The following is a 15,772-nucleotide window of genomic DNA, read 5'->3' on the forward strand; positions in this document are numbered from 1 at the left end:
GACAGTGTGTTCTTGAAGCAGCCTGAGGACAGTGTGTTCCTATGGCAGAGTGAAGGCAGTGTCTTCCTAGAGCAGAATGAAGGCAGTGTGTTCCTAACGAATACTGAAGACAGTGTGTTCCTAAGGAAGAGTGAAGACAGTGTGTTCCTAATGCAGAGTGAAGACAGTGTGTTCCTACAGCAGAATGAAGACAGTTTGTTCCTAACGTAGTGTGAAGACAGTGTGTTCCTAACGCAGAGTTGCAGTGTATGTGCATGGAGCAGAGTGAAGACAGTGTGTTCTTAATGCAGAGTGAAGACAGTGTGTTCCTAGAGCAGAATGAAGATAGTATGTTCCTTCAGCAGAGGAAGACAGTTTGTTCCTAGAGCAGAATGAAGACAGTGTGTTCCTAATGCAGAGTTAAGACAGTGTGTTCCTAGAGCAGAGTGAAGACAGTGTGTTCCTAATGCAGAGTTGCGGTGTATGTGCATGGAGCAAAGTGAAGACAGTGTTTTCCTAGAGCAGAGTGAAGACAGTTTGTTTCTATGGCAGAGTGAAGACAGTGTGTTCCTAGAGCAGAGTGAAGACAGTGTTCCTAAAACAGAGTGAAGACAGTGTGTTCCTACGGCTGAGTGAAGACAGTGTGTTCTTGAAGCAGCGTGAGGACAGTGTGTTCCTATGGCAGAGTGAAGGCAGTGTCTTCCTAGAGCAGAATGAAGGCAGTGTGTTCCTAACGCATACTGAAGACAGTGTGTTCCTAAGGAAGAGTGAAGACAGTGTGTTCCTAATGCAGAGTGAAGACAGTGTGTTCCTACAGCAGAATGAAGACAGTTTGTTCCTAACGTAGTGTGAAGACAGTGTGTTCCTAACGCAGAGTTGCAGTGTATGTGCATGGAGCAGAGTGAAGACAGTGTGTTCCTAGAGCAGAGTGAAGACAGTGTGTTCCTAATGCAGAGTTAAGACAGTGTGTTCCTAATGCAGAGTGAAGACAGTGTGTTCCTAGAGCAGAGTGAAGACAGTGTGTTCCTAATGCAGAGTTGCGGTGTATGTGCATGGAGCAGAGTGAAGACAGTGTGTTCCTTGAGCAGAGTGAAGACATTATGTTCCTAACGCAGAGGGAAGACAGTGTGTTCCTAGAGCAGAATGAAGACAGTGTGTTCCTAACGCAGAGTGAAGACAGTGTGTTCCTAATGCAGAGTTGCGGTGTATGTGCATGGAGCAGAGTGAAGACAGTGTGTTCCTAGAGCAGAGTGAAGACAGTATGTTCCTAATGCAGAGTGAAGACAGTGTGTTCCTAATGCAGAGTGAAGACAGTGTCTTCCTAACGCAGAGTGAAGACAGTGTGTTCCTAACGCAGAGTTGCGGTGTATGTGCATGGAGCAGAGTGATGACAGTGTGTTCCTAGAGCAGAGTGAAGACAGTTTATTCCTAATACAGAGTAAAGACAGTGTGTTCCTAATGGAGAGTGAAGACAGTGTGTTCCTAACGCATAGTGAAGACAGTTTGTTCCTACCGCATTGTGAAGACAGTGTGTTCCTAACGCATAGTGAAGACAGTATGTTCCTAACGCATAGTGAAAACAGTGTGTTCCTAACGCAGAGTTGCGGGGTATGTGCATAGAACAGAGTGAAGACAGTGTGTGCCTAGAGCAGAGTGAAGACAGTATGTTCCTAATGCATATTGAAGACAGTGTGTTCCTAACGCAGAGTTACGGTGTATATGCATGGAGCAGAGTGAAGACAGTGTGTTTTTAATTCAGCCTGAGGACAGTGTGTTCCTAAGGCAGAGTGAAGACAGTGTCTTCCTAGAGCAGAGTGAAGACAGTGTGTTCCTAACGCAGAGTGAAGACAGTGCGTTCCTAATGCAGAGTTGTGAAGTATGTGCATATAGCAGAGTGAAGACAGTGTGTTCCTAGAGCAGAGTGAAGACAGTGAGTTCCTAGAACAGAGTGAAGACAGTGTTCCTAAATCAGAGTGAAGACATTGTGTTTCTACGGCAGAGTGAAGACAGTGTGTTCCTAATGCAGAGTGAAGAGAGTGTGTTCCTAGAGCAGAGTGAAGACAGTGTGTTCCTAGAGCAGAATGAAGACAGTGTTTTCCTAATGCAGAGTGAAGACCGTGTGTTCCTAATGCAGTGTGAAGACAGTGTGTTCCTCGAGCAGAGTGAAGACAGTGTGTTCCTAACGCAGAGTTGCAGTGTATGTGCATGGAGCAGAGTGAAGACAGTGTGTTCTTAGAGCAGAATAAAGACAGTGTGTTCCTAATGTAGAGTGACGACAGTGTGTTCCTATAGCAGAGTGAAGAAAGTGTGTTCCTAATGCAGAGTGAAGACTGTGTGTTCCTAAGGCAGAGTGAAGACAGTGTCTTCCTAGAGGAGAGTGATTACAGTGTGTTCCTAACGCATAGTGAAGACAGTGTGTTCCTAATGCATAGTGAAGACAGTGTCTTCCTATAGCAGAGTGAAGACAGTGTGTTTCTAGAGCAGATGGAGACAGTGTGTTCCTAATGCAGACTGAAGACAGTGTGTTCCTAGAGCAGAGTGAAGACAGTGTTGTCGTAAGGCAGAGTTGACGTGTACGTGCATGGAGCAGATTGAAGACAGTGTGTTTCTAGAGCACAGTGAAGACAGTATGTTCATAATGCAGAGTGAAGACAGTATGTTCCTAGAGCAGAATGAAGACAGTGTGTTCCTAACTCAGAGTGAAGACAGTATATTCCTAACGCAGAGTTGCGGTGTATGTGCATGGAGCTGAGTAATGACAGAGTGTTCCTAGAGCAGAGTGAAGAAAGTTGTTCCTAATACAGAGTGAAGACAGTGTGTTCCTAATGCATAGTGAAGACAGTGTGTTCCTAACGCATAGTGAAGACAGTATGTTCCTAACGCATAGTGAAGACAGTGTGTTCCTAACGCAGAGTTGCGGGGTATGTGCATGGAGCAGAGTGAAGACAGTGTGTGCCTAGAGCAGAGTGAAGACAGTATGTTCCTAATGCATAGTGAAGACAGTGAGTTCCTAACGCAGAGTTACGGTGTATGTGCATGGAGCAGAGTGAAGAAGACAGTGTGTTTTTAATTCAGCGTGAGGGCAGTGTGTTCCTAAGGCAGAGTGAAGACAGTGTGTTCCTAAATCAGAGTGAAGACAGTGTGTTCCTAGAGCAGAGTGAAGACAGTGTGTTCCTAACGCAGAGTGAAGACAGTGTTCCTAAATCAGAGTGAAGACAGTGTGTTCCTACGGCTGAGTGAAGACAGTGTGTTCCTGAAGCAGCGTGAGGACAGTGTGTTCCTATGGCAGAGTGAAGGCAGTGTCTTCCTAGAGCAGATGGAAGGCAGTGTGTTCTTAACGCATACTGAAGACAGTGTGTTCCTAAGGCAGAGTGAAGACAGTGTGTTCCTAATGCGGAGTGAAGACAGTGTGTTCCTACAGCAGAATGAAGACAATTTGTTCCTAACGTAGAATGAAGACAGTGTGTTCCTAACGCAGAGTTGCAGTGTATGTGCATGGAGCAGAGTGAAGACAGTGTGTTCCTAGAGCAGAGTGAAGACAGTGTGTTCCTAATGCAGAGTTAAGACAGTGTGTTCCTAATGCAGATTGAAGACAGTGTGTTCCTAGAGCAGAGTGAAGACAGTGTGTTCCTAATGCAGAGTTTCGGTGTATGTGCATGGAGCAGAGTGAAGACTGTGTGTTCCTAGAGCAGAGTGAAGACAGTTTGTTCCTAACGCCGAGTGAAGACAGTGTGTTCCTAATGCAGAGGGAAGACTGTTTGTTCCTAACGCAGAGTGAAGACAGTGTGTTCCTAACGCAGAGTTGCGGTGTATGTGCATGGAGCAGAGTGATGACAGTGTGTTCCTAGAGCAGAATGAAGACATTTTATTCCTAATACAGAGTGAAGACAGTGTGTTCCTAATGCAGAGTGAAGACAGTGTGTTCCTAACGCATAGTGAAGACAGTTTGTTCCTAACGCATAGTGAAGACAGTGTGTTCCTAACGCATAGTGAAGACAGTATGTTCCTAACGCATAGTGAAAACAGTGTGTTCCTAACGCAGAGTTCCGGGGTATGTGCATGGAACAAAGTGAAGACAGTGTGTGCCTAGAGCAGAGTGAAGACAGTATGTTCCTAATGCATATTGAAGACAGTGTGTTCCTAACGCAGAGTTACGGTGTATATGCATGGAGCAGAGTGAAGACAGTGTGTTTTTAATTCAGCGTGAGGACAGTGTGTTCCTAAGGCAGAGTGAAGACAGTGTCTTCCTAGAGTAGAGTGAAGACAGTGTGTTCCTAACGCATAGTGAAGACAGTGTGTTCCTAATGTATAGTGAAGACAGTGTGTTCCTAGAGCAGAGTGAAGACAGTGTGTCCCTAACGCAGAGTTGTGGTGTACGTGCATGGAGCAGAGTGAAGCCAGTGTGTTCCTAGAGCAGAGTGAAGAGAGTTTGTTCCTAAAGCAGAGTGAAGACAGTGTTTTCCTGGAGCAGAATGAAGACAGTGTGTTCCTAACGCAGAGTGAAGACAGTGCGTTCCTAATGCAGAGTGAAGACAGTGTGTTCCTAACGCAGAGTGAAGACAGTGTGTTCCTAGAGCAGAGTGAAGACAGTGTGTTCGTAATGCAGAGTGAAGACAGTGAGTTCCTAGAACAGAGTGAAGACAGTGTTCCTAAATCAGAGTGAAGACATTGTGTTTCTACGGCAGAGTGAAGACAGTGTGTTCCTAATGCAGAGTGAAGAGAGTGTGTTCCTAGAGCAGAGTGAAGACAGTGTGTTCCTAGAGAAGAATGAAGACAGTGTTTTCCTAATGCAGAGTGAAGACCGTGTGTTCCTAATGCAGAGTGAAGACAGTGTTTTCCTCGAACAGAGTGAAGACAGTGTGTTCCGAACGCAGAGTTGCAGTGTATGTGCATGGAGCAGAGTGAAGACAGTGTGTTCTTAGAGCAGAATAAAGACAGTGTGTTCCTAATGCAGAGGGAAGACAGTGTGTTCCTATAGCAGAGTGAAGACAGTGTGTTCCTAATGCAGAGTGAACACAGTGTGTTCCTAAGGCAGAGTGAAGACAGTGTCTTTCTAGAGGAGAGTGATTACAGTGTGTTCCTAACGCATAGTAAAGACAGTGTGTTATTAATGCATAGTGAAGATAGTGTCTTCCTATAGCAGAGTGAAGACAGTGTGTTTCTAGAGCAGATGGAGACAGTGTGTTCCTAATGCAGACTGAAGACAGTGTGTTCCTAGAGAAGAGTGAAGACAGTGTTCTCGAAACGCAGAGTTGAGTTGTACATGCATGGAGCAGATTGAAGACAGTGTGTTTCTAGAGCACAGTGAAGACAGTATGTTCATAATGCAGAGTGAAGACAGTGTGTTCCTAGAGTAGAATGAAGACAGTGTGTTCCTAACTCAGAGTGAAGACAGTGTGTTCCTAACGCAGAGTTGCGGTGTATGTGCATGGAGCAGAGAGATGACAGAGTGTTCCTAGAGCAGAGTGAAGTCAGTTGTTCCTAATACAGAGTGAAGACAGTGTGTTCCTAATGCAGAGTGAAGACAGTGTGTTCCTAACGCATAGTGAAGACAGTGTGTTCCTACCGCATAGTGAAGTCCGTGTGTTCCTCACGCATAGTGAAGACAGTATGTTCCTAACGCATAGTGAAGACAGTGTGTTCCTAACGCAGAGTTGCGGGGTATGTGCATGGAGCAGAGTGAAGACAGTGTGTGCCTGGAGCAGAGTGAAGACAGTATGTTCCTAATGCATAGTGAAGACAGTGTGTTCCTAACGCAGAGTTACGGTGTATGTGCATGGAGCAGAGTGAAGAAGACAGTGTGTTTTTAATTCAGCGTGAGGGCAGTGTGTTCCTAAGGCAGAGTGAAGACAGTGTCTTCCTAGATCAGAGTGAAGACAGTGTGTTCCTAACGCATAGTGAAGACAGTGTGTTCCTAATGCATAGTGAAGACAGTGTCTTCCTAGAGCAGAGTGAAGACAGTTTGTTCCTAAGACAGAGTGAAGACAGTGTGTTCCTGGAGCAGAATGAAGACAGTGTGTTCCTAGGCAGAGTGAAGACCGTGCGTTCCTAATGCAGAGTTGCGAAGTATGTGCATGGAGCAGAGTGAAGACAGTGTGTTCCTAGAGCAGAGTGAAGACAGTGTGTTCGTAATGCCGAGTGAAGACAGTGAGTTCCTAGAGCAGAGTGAAGACAGTGTTCCTAAATCAGAGTGAAGACAGTGTGTTCCTACGGCAGAGTGAAGACAGTGTGTCCCTACCGCAGAGTTGTGGTGTACGTGCATGGAGCAGAGTGAAGCCAGTGTGTTCCTAGAGCAGAGTGAAGACAGTTTGTTCCTAACGCAGAGTGAAGACACTGTGTTCCTGGAGCAGAATGAAGACAGTGTGTTCCTAATGCAGAGTGAAGACAGTGTGTTCCTAATGCAGAGTGAAGACAGTGTGTTCCTAACGCATAGTGAAGACAGTGTGTTCCTACCGCATAGTGTAGACCGTGTGTTCCTCACGCATAGTGAAGACAGTATGTTCCTAACGCATAGTGAAGACAGTGTGTTCCTAACGCAGAGTTGCGGGGTATGTGCATGGAGCAGAGTGAAGACAGTGTGTTCCTAGAGCAGAATGAAGACAGTGTGTTCGTAATGCAGAGTGAAGACAGTGAGTTCCTAGAGCAGAGTGAAGACAGTGTTCCTAAATCAGTGTGAAGAGAGTGTGTTCCTACGGCAGAGTGAAGACAGTGTGTTCCTAAGGCAGAGTGAAGAGAGTGTGTTCCTAGAGCAGAGTGAAGACAGTGTGTTCCTAGAGCAGAATGAAGACAGTGTTTTCCTAATGCAGAGTGAAGACCGTGTGTTCCTAATGCAGAGTGAAGACAGTGTGTTCCTCGAGCAGAGTGAAGACAGTGTGTTCCTAACGCAGAGTTGCAGTGTATGTGCATGGAGCAGAGTGAAGACAGTGTGTTCCTAACGCATAGTGAAGACAGTATGTTCCTAAGGCATAGTGAAGACAGTGTGTTCCTAACGCAGACTTGCGGGGTATGTGCATGGAGCAGAGTGAAGACAGTGTGTGCCTAAGCAGAGTGAAGACAGTGTGTTCCTAATGCAGAGTGAAGAGAGTGTGTTCCTAGAGCAGAGTGAAGACAGTGTGTTCCTAGAGCAGAATGAAGACAGTGTTTTCCTAATGCAGAGTGAAGACCATGTGTTCCTAATGCAGAGTGAGGACAGTGTGTTCCTAGAGCAGAGTGAAGACAGTGTTCTCGTAACGCAGAGTTGAGGTGTACGTGCATGGAACAGATTGAAGACAGTGTGTTTCTAGAGCAGAGTGAAGACAGTATGTTCCTAACGCAGAGTGAAGACAATGTGTTCCTAACGCAGAGTGGCGGTATATGTGTGGTGTATGTGATGACAGTGTGTTCCTAGAGCAGAGTGAAGACAGTTTCTTCCTAATACAGAGTGAAGACAGTGTGTTCCTAATGCAGAGTGAAGACAGTGTCTTCCTAACGCATAGTGAAGACAGTTTGTTCCTACCGCATAGTGAAGACAGTGTGTTCCTAACGCATAGTGAAGACAGTATGTTCCTAAGGCATAGTGAAGACAGTGTGTTCCTAACGCAGGCTTGCGGGGTATGTGCATGGAGCAGAGTGAAGACAGTGTGTGCCTAAGCAGAGTGAAGACAGTATATTCTTAATGCATAGTGAAGACAATGTGTTCCTAACGCAGAGTTACGGTGTATGTGCATGGAGCAGAGTGAAGAAGACAGTGTGTTTTTAATTCATCGTGAGGGCAGTGTGTTCCTAGGCAGAGTAAAGACAGTGTCTTCCTAGATCAGAGTGAAGACAGTGTGTTCCTAAGGCATAGTGAAGACAGTGTGTTCCTAATGCATAGTTAAGACAGTGTGTTCCTAGAGCAGAGTGAAGACAGTGTGTCCCTAACACAGTGTTGTGGTCTACATGCATGGAGTAGAGTGAAGCCAGTGTGTTCCTAGAGCAGAGTGAAGACAGTTTGTTCCTAACGCTGAGTGAAGACAGTGTGTTCCTGGAGCAAAATGAAGACAGTGTGTTCCTAACGCAGAGTGAAGACAGTGCGTTCCTAATGCAGAGTTGCGCAGTATGTGCATGGAGCAGAGTGAAGACAGTGTGTTCCTAGAGCAGAGTGAAGACAGTGTTCTCGTAACGTAGAGTTGAGGTGTACGTGCATGGAGCACATTGAAGACAGTGTGTTTCTAGAGCAGAGTGAAGACAGTATGTTCCTAATGCAGAGTGAAGATAGTGTGTTCCTATAGCAGAATGAAGACAGTGTGTTCCTAACGCAGAGTGAAGACAGTGTGTTCCTAACGAGAGTTGCGGTATATGTGCGGTGTTTGTGATGACAGTGTGTTCCTAGAGCAGAGTGAAGACAGTTTGTTCCTAATACAGAGTGAAGACAGTGTGTTCCTAATGCAGAGTGAAGACAGTGTGTTCCTAACGCATAGTGAAGACAGTTTGTCCTACCGCATAGTGAAGACAGTGTGTTCCTAACGCATAGTGAAGACAGTATGTTCCTAACGCATAGTGAAGACAGTGTGTTCCTAACGCAGACTTGCGGGGTATGTGCATGGAGCAGAGTGAAGACAGTGTGTGCCTAAGCAGAGTGAAGACAGTATATTCTTAATGCATAATGAAGACAGTGTGTTCCTAACGCAGAGTTACGGTGTATGTGCTTGGAGCAGAGTGAAGAAGAGAGTGTGTTTTTAATTCATCGTGAGGGCAGTGTGTTCCTAGGCAGAGTAAAGACAGTGTCTTCCTAGATAAGAGTGAAGACAGTGTGTTCCTAACGCATAGTGAAGACAGTGTGTTCCTAATGCATAGTGAAGACAGTGTGTTCCTAGAGCAGAGTGAAGACAGTGTTTTCTTAATGCAGAGTGAAGACAGTGTGTTCCTAAGGCAGAGTGAAGACAGTGTCTTCCTAGAGGAGAGTGATTACAGTGTTTTCCTAACGCATAGTGAAGACAGTATGTTCCTAACGCATAGTGAAGACAGTGTGTTCCTAATGCATAGTGAATACAGTGTCTTCCTATAGCAGAGTGAAGACAGCGTGTTTCTAGAGCAGATGGAGGCAGTGTGTTCCTAATGCAGACTGAAGACAGTGTGTTCCTAGACCAGAGTGAAGACAGTGTTCTCGTAACACAGAGTTGAGGTTACGTGCATGGAGCAGATTGAAGACAGTGTGTTTCTAGAGCAGAGTGAAGACAGTATGTTCCTAATGCAGAGTGAAGACAGTGTGTTCCTAACGCATAGTGAAGACACTGTATTCCTACCGCATAGTGAAGACAGTGTGTTCTTAACGCATAGTGAAGACAGTATGTTCCTAATGCATAGTGAAGACAGTGTGTTCCTAACGCAGAGTGAAGACAGTGTGTTCCTAACGCAGAGTTGCGGTGTATGTGCGGTGTATGTGATGACAGTGTGTTCCTAGAGCAGAGTGAAGACAGTTTGTTCCTAATACAGAGTGAAGACAGTGTGTTCCTAATGCAGAGTGAAGACAGTGTGTTCCTAACGCATAGTGAAGACACTGTGTTCCTACCGCTAGTGAAGACAGTGTGTTCCTAACGCATAGTGAAGACAGTATGTTCCTAATGCATAGTGAAGACAGTGTGTTCCTAACGCAGAGTTGCGGGGTATGTGCATGGAGCAGAGTGAAGACAAGTGTGTGCCTAGAGCAGAGTGAAGACAGTATGTTCCTAATGCATAGTGAAGACAGTGTGTTCCTAACGCGGAGTTACGGTGTATGTGCATGGAGCAGAGTGAAGACTACAGTGTGTTTTCAATTCAGCATGAGTGCAGTGTGTTCCTAGGCAGAGTAAAGACAGTGTCTATCTAGATCAGAGTGAAGACAGTGTGTTCCTAACGCATAGTGAAGACAGTGTGTTCCTAATGCATAGTGAAGACAGTGTGTTCCTAGAGCAGAGTGAAGACAGTGTGTCCCTAACGCAGAGTTGTGGTGTACGTGCATGGAGCAGAGTGAAGCCAGTGTGTTCCTAGAGCAGAGTGAAGACACTTTGTTCCTAACGCTGAGTGAAGACAGTGTGTTCCTGGAGCAAAATGAGGACAGTGTGTTCGTAATGCAGAGTGAAGACAGTGAGTTCCTAGAGCAGAGTGAAAACAGTGTTCCTAAATCAGAGTGAAGACAGTGCGTTCCTAATGCGGAGTGAAGAGAGTGTGTTCCTAGAGCAGAGTGAAGACAGTGTGGTCCTAGAGCAGAATGAAGACAGTGTTTTCCTAATGCAGTGTGAAGACAGTGTGTTCCTCGAGCAGAGTGAAAACAGTGTGTTCCTAACCCAGAGTTGCAGTGTATGTGCATGGAGCAGAGTGAAGACAGTGCGTTCCTAATGCAGAGTTGCTAAGTATGTGCATGGAGCAGAGTGAAGACAGTGTGTTCCTAGAGCAGAGTGAAGACAGTGTGTTCGTAATTCAGAGTGAAGACAGTGAGTTCCTAGAGCAGAGTGAAAACAGTGTTCCTAAATCAGAGTGAAGACAGTGTGTTCCTATGGCAGAGTGAAGACAGTGTGTTCCTAATGCAGAGTGAAGAGAGTGTGTTCCTAGAGCAGAGTGAAGACAGTGTGTTCCTAGAGCAGAATGAAGACAGTGTTTTCCTAATGCAGAGTGAAGACCGTGTGTTCCTAATGCAGAGTGAAGACAGTGTTTTCCTCGAGCAGAGTGAAGACAGTGTGTTCCTAACGCAGAGTTGCAGTGTATGTGCATGGAGCAGAGTGAAGACAGTGTGTTCCTAGAGCAGAATAAAGACAGTGTGTTCCTAATGCAGAGTAAAGTCAGTATGTTCCTATAGCAGAGTGAAGACAGTGTTTTCCTAATGCAGAGTGAAGACAGTGTGTTCCTAAGGCAGAGTGAAGACAGTGTCTTCCTAGAGGAGAGTGATTACAGTGTGTTCCTAACGCATAGTGAAGACAGTGTGTTCCTAATGCACAGTGAAGACAGTGTCTTCCTATAGCAGAGTGAAGACGGTGTGTTTCTAGAGCAGATGGAGACAGTGTGTTCCTAATGCAGACTGAAGACAGTGTGTTCCTAGAGAAGAGTGAGGACAGTGTTCTCGTAACGCAGAATTGAGGTGTACATGCATGGAGCAGATTGATGACAGTGTGTTCCTAGAGCAGAGTGAAGACAGTGTGTTCGTAATGCAGAGTGAAGACAGTGAATTCCTAGAGCAGAGTGAAAACAGTGTTCCTAAATCAGAGTGAAGAAAGTATATTCCTACGGCAGAGTGAAGACAGTGTGTTCCTAGAGCAGAATGAAGACAGTGTGTTCCTAACGCAGAGTGAAGACAGTGTGTTCCTAACGCAGAGTTGCGGTGTATGTGCATGGAGCAGAGTGATGACAGTGTGTTCCTAGAGCAGAGTGAAGACTGTTTGTTCCTAATACAGAGTGAAGACAGTGTGTTCCTAATGAAGAGTGAAGACAGTGTGTTCCTAACGCATAGTGAAGACAGTGTGTTCCTACCGCATAGTGAAGATAGTGTGTTCCTAACGCATAGTGAAGACAGTATGTTCCTAACGCATAGTGAAGACAAGGTGTTCCTAACGTAGATTTGCGGGATATGTGCATGGAGCAGAGTGAAGATAGTGTGTGCCTAGAGCAGAGTGAAGACAGTATGTTCCTAATGCATAGTGAAGACAGTGTGTTCCTAACGCAGAGTTACGGTGTATGTGCATGGAGCAGAGTGAAGAAGACAGTGTGTTTTTAATTCAGCCTGAGGGCAGTGTGTTCCTAAGGCAGAGTGAAGACAGTGTCTTCCTAGAGCAGAGTGAAGACAGTGTGTTCCTAACGCATAGGGAAGACAGTGTGTTCCTAATGCATAGTGAAGACAGTGTGTTCCTAGAGCAGAGTGAAGACAGTGTGTCCCTAACGCAGAGTAGTGGTGTACTTGCATGGAGCAGAGTGAAGCCAGTGTGTTCCTAGAGCAGAGTGAAGACAGTTTGTTCCTAAGACAGAGTGAAGACAGTGTGTTCCTGGAGCAGAATGAAAACAGTGTGTTCCTAAGGCAGAGTGAAGACAGTGCGTTCCTAATGCAGAGTTGCGAAGTATGTGCATGGAGCAGAGTGAAGACAGCATGTTCCTAGAGCAGAGTGAAGACAGTGTGTTCGTTATGCAGAGTTGCAGTGTATGTGCATGGAGCAGAGTGAAGACAGTGTGTTCCTAGAGCAGAATAAAGACAGTGTGTTCCTAATGCAGAGTGAAGACAGAGTGTTCCTATAGCAGAGTGAAGACAGTGTTCCTAAATCAGAGTGAAGACAGTGTGTTCCTACGGCAGAGTGAAGAGAGTGTGTTCCTAGAGTAGAGTGAAGACAGTGTGTTCCTCCAGCACAGTGAAGACAGTGTGTTCCTAGAGTAGAGTGAAGACAGTGTGTCCCTACTGCAGAGTTGTGGTGTAGGTGCATGGAGCAGATTGAAGTCAGTGTGTTCCTAGAGCAGAGTGAAGACAGTTTTTTCCTAACGCAGAGTGAAGACACTTTGTTCCTGGAGCAGAATGAAGACAGTGTGTTCCTAACGCAGAGTGCAGAAAGTGCGTTCCTAATGCAGAGTTGCAAAGTATGTGCATGGAGCAGAGTGAAGACAGTGTGTTCCTAGAGGAGAGTGAAGACAGTTTATCCCTAATACAGAGTGAAGACAGTGTGTTCCTAATGCAGAGTGAAGACAGTGTGTTCCTAACGCATAGTGAACACAGTTTGTTCCTACCGCATAGTAGACAGTGTGTTCCTAACGCAGAGTGAAGACAGTATGTTCCTAACGCATAGTGAAGACAGTGTGTTCCTAACGCAGAGTTGCGGGATATGTGCATGGAGCAGAGTGAAGACAGTGTGTTCCTGGAGCAGAGTGAAGACAGTGTGTCCCTAACGCAGAGTAGTGGTGTACTTGCATGGAGCAGAGTGAAGCCAGTGTGTTCCTAGAGCAGAGTGAAGACAGTTTGTTCCTAAGACAGAGTGAAGACAGTGTGTTCCTGGAGCAGAATGAAGACAGTGTGTTCCTAAGGCAGAGTGAAGACAGTGCGTTCCTAATGCAGAGTTGCGAAGTATGTGCATGGAACAGAGTGAAGACAGCGTGTTCCTAGAGCAGAGTGAAGACAGTGTGTTCGTTATGCAGAGTTGCAGTGTATGTGCATGGAGCAGAGTGAAGACAGTGTGTTCCTAGAGCAGAATAAAGACAGTGTGTTCCTAATGCAGAGTGAAGACAGAGTGTTCCTATAGCAGAGTGAAGACAGTGTTCCTAAATCAGAGTGAAGACAGTGTGTTCCTACGGCAGAGTGAAGAGAGTGTGTTCCTAGAGTAGAGTGAAGACAGTGTGTTCCTCGAGCACAGTGAAGACAGTGTGTTCCTAGAGTAGAGTGAAGACAGTGTGTCCCTACTGCAGAGTTGTGGTGTACGTGCATGGAGCAGAGTGAAGCCAGTGTGTTCCTAGAGCAGAGTGAAGACAGTTTGTTCCTAACGCAGAGTGAAGACACTGTGTTCCTGGAGCAGAATGAAGACAGTGTGTTCCTAACGCAGAGTGAAGAAAGTGCGTTCCTAATGCAGAGTTGCGAAGTATGTGCATGGAGCAGAGTGAAGACAGTGTGTTCCTAGAGCAGAGTGAAGACAGTGTGTTCGTAATGCAGAGTGAAGACAGTGAGTTCCTAGAGCAGAGTGAAGACAGTGTTCCTAAATCAGAGTGAAGACAGTGTGTTCCTACGGCAGAGTGAAGACAGTGTGTTCCTAATGCAGAGTGAAGAGGGTGTGTTCCTAGAGCAGAGTGAAGACAGTGTGTTCCTCGAGCAGAGTGAAGACAGTGTCTTCCTAGAGCAGAGTGAAGACAGTGTGTTCCTAACGCATAGGGAAGACAGTGTGTTCCTAATGCATAGTGAAGACAGTGTGTTCCTAGAGCAGAGTGAAGACAGTGTGTCCCTAACGCAGAGTAGTGGTGTACTTGCATGGAGCAGAGTGAAGCCAGTGTGTTCCTAGAGCAGAGTGAAGACAGTTTGTTCCTAAGACAGAGTGAAGACAGTGTGTTCCTGGAGCAGAATGAAGACAGTGTGTTCCTAAGGCAGAGTGAAGACAGTGCGTTCCTAATGCAGAGTTGCGAAGTATGTGCATGGAGCAGAGTGAAGACAGCGTGTTCCTAGAGCAGAGTGAAGACAGTGTGTTCGTTATGCAGAGTTGCAGTGTATGTGCATGGAGCACAGTGAAGACAGTGTGTTCCTAGAGCAGAATAAAGACAGTGTGTTCCTAATGCAGAGTGAAGACAGAGTGTTCCTATAGCAGAGTGAAGACAGTGTTCCTAAATCAGAGTGAAGACAGTGTGTTCCTACGGCAGAGTGAAGAGAGTGTGTTCCTAGAGTAGAGTGAAGACAGTGTGTTCCTCGAGCACAGTGAAGACAGTGTGTTCCTAGAGTAGAGTGAAGAGAGTGTGTCCCTACTGCAGAGTTGTGGTGTACGTGCATGGAGCAGAGTGAAGCCAGTGTGTTCCTAGAGCAGAGTGAAGACAGTTTGTTCCTAACGCAGAGTGAAGACACTTTGTTCCTGGAGCAGAATGAAGACAGTGTGTTCCTAACGCAGAGTGCAGAAAGTGCGTTCCTAATGCAGAGTTGCGAAGTATGTGCATGGAGCAGAGTGAAGACAGTGTGTTCCTAGAGGAGAGTGAAGACAGTTTATTCCTAATACAGAGTGAAGACAGTGTGTTCCTAATGCAGAGTGAAGACAGTGTGTTCCTAACGCATAGTGAACACAGTTTGTTCCTACCGCATAGTAGACAGTGTGTTCCTAACGCAGAGTGAAGACAGTATGTTCCTAACGCATAGTGAAGACAGTGTGTTCCTAACGCAGAGTTGCGGGATATGTGCATGGAGCAGAGTGAAGACAGTGTGTTCCTAGAGCAGAGTGAAGACAGTGTGTCCCTAACGCAGAGTAGTGGTGTACTTGCATGGAGCAGAGTGAAGCCAGTGTGTTCCTAGAGCAGAGTGAAGACAGTTTGTTCCTAAGACAGAGTGAAGACAGTGTGTTCCTGGAGCAGAATGAAGACAGTGTGTTCCTAAGGCAGAGTGAAGACAGTGCGTTCCTAATGCAGAGTTGCGAAGTATGTGCATGGAGCAGAGTGAAGACAGCGTGTTCCTAGAGCAGAGTGAAGACAGTGTGTTCGTTATGCAGAGTTGCAGTGTATGTGCATGGAGCAGAGTGAAGACAGTGTGTTCCTAGAGCAGAATAAAGACAGTGTGTTCCTAATGCAGAGTGAAGACAGAGTGTTCCTATAGCAGAGTGAAGACAGTGTTCCTAAATCAGAGTGAAGACAGTGTGTTCCTACGGCAGAGTGAAGAGAATGTGTTCCTATAGTAGAGTGAAGACAGTGTGTTTCTCGAGCACAGTGAAGACAGTGTGTTCCTAGAGTAGAGTGAAGACAGTGTGTCCCTACTGCAGAGTTGTGGTGTACGTGCATGGAGCAGAGTGAAGCCAGTGTGTTCCTAGAGCAGAGTGAAGACAGTTTGTTCCTAACGCAGAGTGAAGACACTGTGTTCCTGGAGCAGAATGAAGACAGTGTGTTCCTAACGCAGAGTGAAGAAAGTGCGTTCCTAATGCAGAGTTGCGAAGTATGTGCATGGAGCAGAGTGAAGACAGTGTGTTCCTAGAGGAGAGTGAAGACAGTTTATTCCTAATACAGAGTGAAGACAGTGTGTTCCTAATGCAGAGTGAAGACAGTGTGTTCCTAAAGCATAGTGAACACAGTTTTTTTCCTACCGCATAGTAGACAGTGTGTTCCTAACGCAGAGTGAAGACAGTATGTTCCTAACGCATAGTGAAGACAGTGTGTT

The sequence above is a fragment of the Microtus pennsylvanicus genome, chromosome 1 (genome assembly GCF_037038515.1).
Source record: "Microtus pennsylvanicus isolate mMicPen1 chromosome 1, mMicPen1.hap1, whole genome shotgun sequence".
Classification (NCBI taxonomy): Eukaryota; Metazoa; Chordata; class Mammalia; order Rodentia; family Cricetidae; genus Microtus; species Microtus pennsylvanicus.